We start from the raw sequence: 6,119 nt of genomic DNA on the forward strand, positions 1-6,119 counted from the left end.
CACCCCCACCCCCCACCCCAGAAGGCCAGGCCCGGGACAGCCAGGCCCGCCGGCCACCCAGGTGACCAGCCGACGGACTAACGGAAGCGGGCGAGGAGCGCATGAAGCCGGGCCCGCGCCGGTACTCACCGCGGGGTCGGGCGGGTGCCGGGGGCTGCAGCCGGACGGAAGGCGGAGGCGGAGCGGCCGGCAGGGGCCGTGACACAGCCGGTGACGGCGGCGCAAGCCCAGGGATCCTCAGCGCGGAGCCCGAGGACTCTGTGTGAGGCGGCGGCGGCCTCTGGCTGCGGACGTGGCGCCTGACGCGACCCGCCCCCTCTGCTGCCTCCTCCGCTCCCGCCTCCTCCCGCGCCGCGAGCTCCGACGCGCACGCGCGCTCATGCCCCCACCCCCTCCCGCGCCCACCGGTCGCTCGGCGCGCGCAGCCCTCCCAACAGCCCCCGGCCCCCGCGCGCGCCGTAGCCCCGCGGTCTCCCCGCCTCCTCGGTCTCAGCGTCCAATCAGAGCGGGTCGGGGGCGCAGCCCGGAGACGTGCAGCGCCTGGCTCGGCAACGGTCGTTGGAACGTGGAACATGGTCCGGGCGGGAGGCGGCGGGTCCGGGGCTCTCCTGGTCCTCCTCCGCCTGGGGTGTCATTCTTCAGCTGCCGCCCGTGGAGAGGGCGGGGTGCGACCTGGCTCCTGTGCTGCGGGATTGGATTCTTTTCCCCCGCCTGGCGCGAGTTCCGTGAGCGTGGAAGCTGGGGTTCGTCCTCACGTCACTCATGGGCTAGCAAGGAGTTGAGATTTGTTGGAGAAAGAAATGTGGGAAAAGAACTGGAAATGTGAAACCCGCCCTTGCGCCATGTCCTACACAGGCTTCAGGTTGCCCTCCGCACCCCTCGCCTTGGGAAAGCCTCCATCAGGAAGGTGTGGAGAAGCCTGGGAAGGATGTCGTCAGTGCACTCGTGCTGGTCTAGCCTGTGACATCCAGTCTGTGCTGGTCCAACCTCTGTTGGTCCAGCCTGTGACATCCAACTTATTCTAGTCCAGCCTCTGTTGGTCCAGCCTGTGACATCCAACCTGTTCTAGTCCAGCACGCTGGTCCAGCCTGTCTGATTGTGATGTGAAGCGCTCAGCTTCTGAGAAGGTGGGCCTAGCTCCTGGTGAGCGTTTGGATGCGCCAAGGACATAGATCATGCAAAGGCTGCTAGATAATAAGTGCCATTAGCTTTTCTTTGACTATTCTAACACCTTTCAAATGAAGATGACAATAAGTCCACCGTAAATTTCTGAGCGGGTGTGAAAGGGCTTTGTAAACTGAAATCTTACATAAATGCGGGCTTTTTTCTTTTCATAATCTAGCAAGTGAAAACACAAGACCCTCAAAAGGTTTTGAAATGAACAGTGTGGTGCAGTTAAGTGTTGACAAAGATGAAAGGGGTATGTTAAGCAAAGAAACCATCCCCGAGGTGCTGACTTTGCTCCAGTTCTTAAATAGAACGAGCTGAATAGGATATGGAATTTGGTGGGGATACTAGCCACTTCATATATGGGATAGGGAGAATCTGAATTGTAGTGTTTACTGAGCACATGTCCTTTATTAGCACAGAGCCTGAGTTCTTAGTATGGCTTTAATAGGTGACTTTCAAGGTTGGGCTCTAGGCAAAATTATGAAGTGCAAAATTATACTGTGTATCTTTTATTTTTGCTGAGAATTAAAGTAAAAATTGAAAGGATTTTGCAGTTTTAGAGTTATTAAGGCCATCATTCAAAGTAGTGGTTTCCTCTGTTTTATACACCAACCAAGATACAGTAAAGCTCTGTGGGGCTTGAGTCCACCAGGGCTTTCTGAAACTGCAAATACAGGTAGTCATATATTTCTTGTGAGTCTAACCCTAGCCATTTGTTGACTGCCTGGGTTTTCTTACATATACAAATTAATAGCACCCCATTCTGTGCTCACCCACTCCTGACTACTATGAGACTTAAGTATGAAGATCTTGATGGAATAGTTTCTGTAGAAGGATGCTATCTTAACTGGGATATTTTGATGCAACCAGGAGCCTGAACAAGTGAAGGCCTATTCATTTTCTAGGCTGAGTGCCAGATTCTTGATTCTTAGAGTATCTCTTCAGATTATTAAAATGAAACTTTTTTCTGTATGATATTTTGAAAATAAATTTGTAATGGCTTCAAATAGCAAATCTTTAATGCAATAATTTCAGACAATAACTTTTAACTGAGTTAAGTTACCATTAGCTGAGGATGTGGCTCAGTCATAAAGCATTTGCCCAGTATGCCCAAGGCTTCATGTAATACTGTCACCCCCAAAAAATAGAAGGCGGAGTTATGTGTTACTATACCAAGTATCAATTTTCTAGTCTCTTAAGTGACTTAAATTTTCTTCTATTTAGTTATGATCAGAGAGCCATTTGCCTTATTGAGACACTAGAGAAATTAGAAGTGACCTTGTTTAACAGTGTGAGGTAGTTCAGAAAGTTAAGACAAAAAAGTAGCAAGACTGAAATGTGAAAGTCATAAATTATTTTTATGCTGATAGCACAGTGGAGTTGGAAAGGCAGTCCAAGCATCTACCCAATATGCACAACTCATTTTCTGTCATATGCACATAGTGGTTTCCTTTGGTGAGTTGTCATCACTCTTCCCAAGTGGAGTTACATGCGACAAATTACTCAATTACACATACTTTCTTACTGTTCATTGTGTAATGCATTCTTCTGGCATTTTGAAATGAGCTAATGACCAACAACTTTATATAGGTTACTGTCCCATATAAATAATAATGCTTTCCCGTTCTCACATTCTTACTTGGTCTTCTGATAATTACCTGAACTGTTCTTTTTTTGTACCCTTTCTTGACTTGAGGATTGCTAAATCCTCAATTTACAATGTATTTGACACAAGCTCTTCATCTGTGTCACATCGCGGTCATCACCAGCGGCGGCTGCTCCTCCATTCTCATGGGTGCCACTCCTTTGTTCTCACAGGCATCAAGGCTGCTCCTCCACTTGCCCTGGGCTGAGGCCGCTCTTCTGTTCCCCCAGTGCTGCCTTCTGTCCTCGCTGCTTCTGCCTGGTTCCAGACCCCAGGGCTGGTGGCCCCCAGTGCTGAGGCAGCTCCTTTGCTCACCCTGTTCTGCCTTCTGTCCTCGCTGCTTCTGCCTGGTTCCAGACCCCAGGGCTGGTGGGGAGACTGTGTCAGCAGAGTCACATTCAGACACAGGAAACCAGGTTCAGTGACACAGGTCTGCTTTATTGTAGGAAGGCACAAGCTTATATAGGGGTAGTGGTCCAATCACAGCACAGCAAGTAGGATACCTTATTAGCATAACAGGTTTAGTGCCCTATCACAGCACAGCAAGTAGGATACCTTATTAGCATAACAGACTTAGCATCCTATTAGCATAACAGACAATGTCCTATCACAGAATAGAGGGTAGGATGTCTCATTAGAATACTGGGTTTCAGATTACAGAGCCTGGATTCCTGGAAACCACGTGACCCTAACAGTTGCAATACCACCCTATGCTCAAGCCCATCTCCCACAACATTTCTCTCAATAATGAGACAAAAGCACTGTTTCCTATATTCTTATAAGGAAACTAAGGCAGACACATTGGATAATTTAATCCAGGTCTCACAGTGTTAAAGACCAAGTTCTACAATCAAATCCAATTTTGTGTTATATTCTTGTTTGGGGGTTGTTTTTGGTTGGTTGGTTGGTTGGTTGGTTGGTTGATTGGTTGGTTTGCTTACTTGTTTGAGACAAGGTCTGATCTTGACTCACTACATAGCCCAAGCTGATGTCAAACTTTTGATCCTTCTGAGTGCTGAGATTACAGATATAAGCCACCACAGCCAAGTATCCCCACTATATTCTGAGAGAGAAAATCAGTTCCTGATAACCAGTAAACAGCCCAGTGCTATCAGGGAGGTCATAATGTTGGTGGGAGCTGGCCTGGCATAACTAGGCCTTTGTATTCTCCAGTTAAACAAAAATAATTTTTGAGAACAGCATGAGACAAAGCCACTCCACAATCAATGATGGGACACAAAACTACTTTGTAATTATGCTTGAACCTGGATAAAATCATGAATAGTGTCCAAATAGAATGTACAAAATGAAAATGATGAACTGTTTATTGCTTCTCTACCCATTCCAGTTTTAGTCCTTCTAGCCCTTTTTTTAAAAAAGATTTATTTATTTTTATGTGTACAAGTGTTTGCCTGCATATATGTATGTGCACCACATGTATGCTTGGTGCCTATGGAAGCCACAGGAGGGCATTGGATCCCCTGGAACTAGAGTTACAGGCCATTGTAAGCTACCATGAAGGTGCTGGGAGCCAAATTCAGGTTCTCTGCAAGAGTAGCAAGTGCCCTTAACCACTGAGCCTGTCTCCAACCCCTAGCCTTTTCTCTTTCTAGATAAATGTTATAAAATAATCAATCATAGAATTTCCACTCCTTCCTGACAGTGTCTATTGTATATCACAGAGCAAAATTCCACTTTCTTAAACCTTTATCAAAACACCTTACACAATCCTAAATCTTAATAGTCCTGCCTGATATTCTGTTACTGAGATGACCTGTGTTTACTGGTATGTTACAGGCCATTGTAAGCTACCATGAAGGTGCTGGGAGCCAAATTCAGGTTCTCTGCAAGAGTAGCAAGTGCCCTTAACCACTGAGCCTGTCTCCAACCCCTAGCCTTTTCTCTTTCTAGATAAATGTTATAAAATAATCAATCATAGAATTTCCACTCCTTCCTGACAGTGTCTATTGTATATCACAGAGCAAAATTCCACTTTCTTAAACCTTTATCAAAACACCTTACACAATCCTAAATCTTAATAGTCCTGCCTGATATTCTGTTACTGAGATGACCTGTGTATACTGGTATGTATTCTTCATTGCTGTAATGAGTGATAGTTCAATATGTTCAGCTTGCAAGAATTCCTGGTGATCTTTGGCTAAGATACATTGACAGTTCTTTCTGTGTTATCTGTGCCATCTATTTGTATGGCTTGGAAAACATGCTGTTAGGTAGAATGTAGACATGATGGGCAGAGCTGGGTAAAGGGGTCCTAGAAGATAGCTAAGCCCTGTGTTTGTACAGCCTGGCAAGCTCTTGTAAACCTTCAGCCTCAGCTTTCATGACAAAGTTTCAGTTTAAAAAATAAGAATGTTTTAACCTTGGGATGACAAAAATGTCTTCACTGACAGCCAGCCATGAGATCAGTCATTAACTTTGAGCAGTCTCAAAAAGGAGTTAGAAGGTTAACCAAGAAAATACAGCTGCATCTTGGTAGCTGTGCCTCCTAATGGTTAGAATGCTGCCACTATGTGGTTAAATGTCCTTAAGGCTACAGATGGGTTGTTCCTTCGATATCCAGACCAAGGTGCCATGGCATGTTCCCACACATGTGCACTGAATCCTCTCCTCATCCCACTTGGTGTTTTGTTCTAGAGGAGCATGAGACTAAATGCTCTGAAGGGACATGCTGGTCACCATGATTTGGGAAGGAAAGAGAGGATCGCCTTAGTAAGTTTCTTTTCCTGTTGCTGTGATATAAAATACTCTTGACAAAGGCAACTTGAGGGAGAAAGGGCTTGTTCCAACAGCCAAGAGTACGTCATCGAGAGGCAGTCAAGGCAACAGGAGCTGAAGCAGTGACTTCCCAGTCACCATTGGAAAGCAGAAAGCGATGAATGCAAGCCAGTGCTAGCTGGTTTTCTCCATTTTATACAGTCCAGGATCCCCTGCCCAGAGAGTGGTCCCACCTACAATTAAGATGGGTCTGTCTACATTAGTTAAGGTAATCAAGATATTCCCGTACAGCCATGCCCAGAGGCCCATGGCCAGGTGATTCTAGATCCTCTTCAGCTGACAAGTAACATTACCCATTACAACTTACCTCATGAATGTGCCACCCACCTCATAAATATTCATAAAAACTTCAAGCCCACACTTTGTGGGCCGCCCACTCCAAACTTTGGAGTTTATACTTTGTTTCAGTAAATAATCTTATCCTTAACCTGCCTGTGTCTCTTGACTGAATTCTTTCCTTCAAGAAGACAAGAACCAAGAGACCCCATAACAATACTTACTAGGCCTT

At 46.1% G+C, this 6,119-nt stretch overlaps 1 protein-coding gene across 1 annotated transcript in view; it reads right to left on the reverse strand.

Annotated features, from left to right (window-relative positions):
• Nucleotides 1-321, reverse strand: part of Tmem263 (transmembrane protein 263) — a 15,344-nt gene extending 15,023 nt beyond the window's left edge. The window contains exon 1 of the mRNA XM_008843118.3: nt 130-321. The gene's annotated coding sequence lies outside the window, so the exon portion shown is untranslated. The remainder of the gene's footprint in view (nt 1-129) is intronic.
• Nucleotides 322-6,119: the final 5,798 nt, after the last annotated feature.

Source organism: Nannospalax galili, unplaced genomic scaffold, assembly GCF_000622305.1.
Source record: "Nannospalax galili isolate Female #2095 unplaced genomic scaffold, S.galili_v1.0 scaffold39, whole genome shotgun sequence".
NCBI classification, from domain to species: domain Eukaryota; kingdom Metazoa; phylum Chordata; class Mammalia; order Rodentia; family Spalacidae; genus Nannospalax; species Nannospalax galili.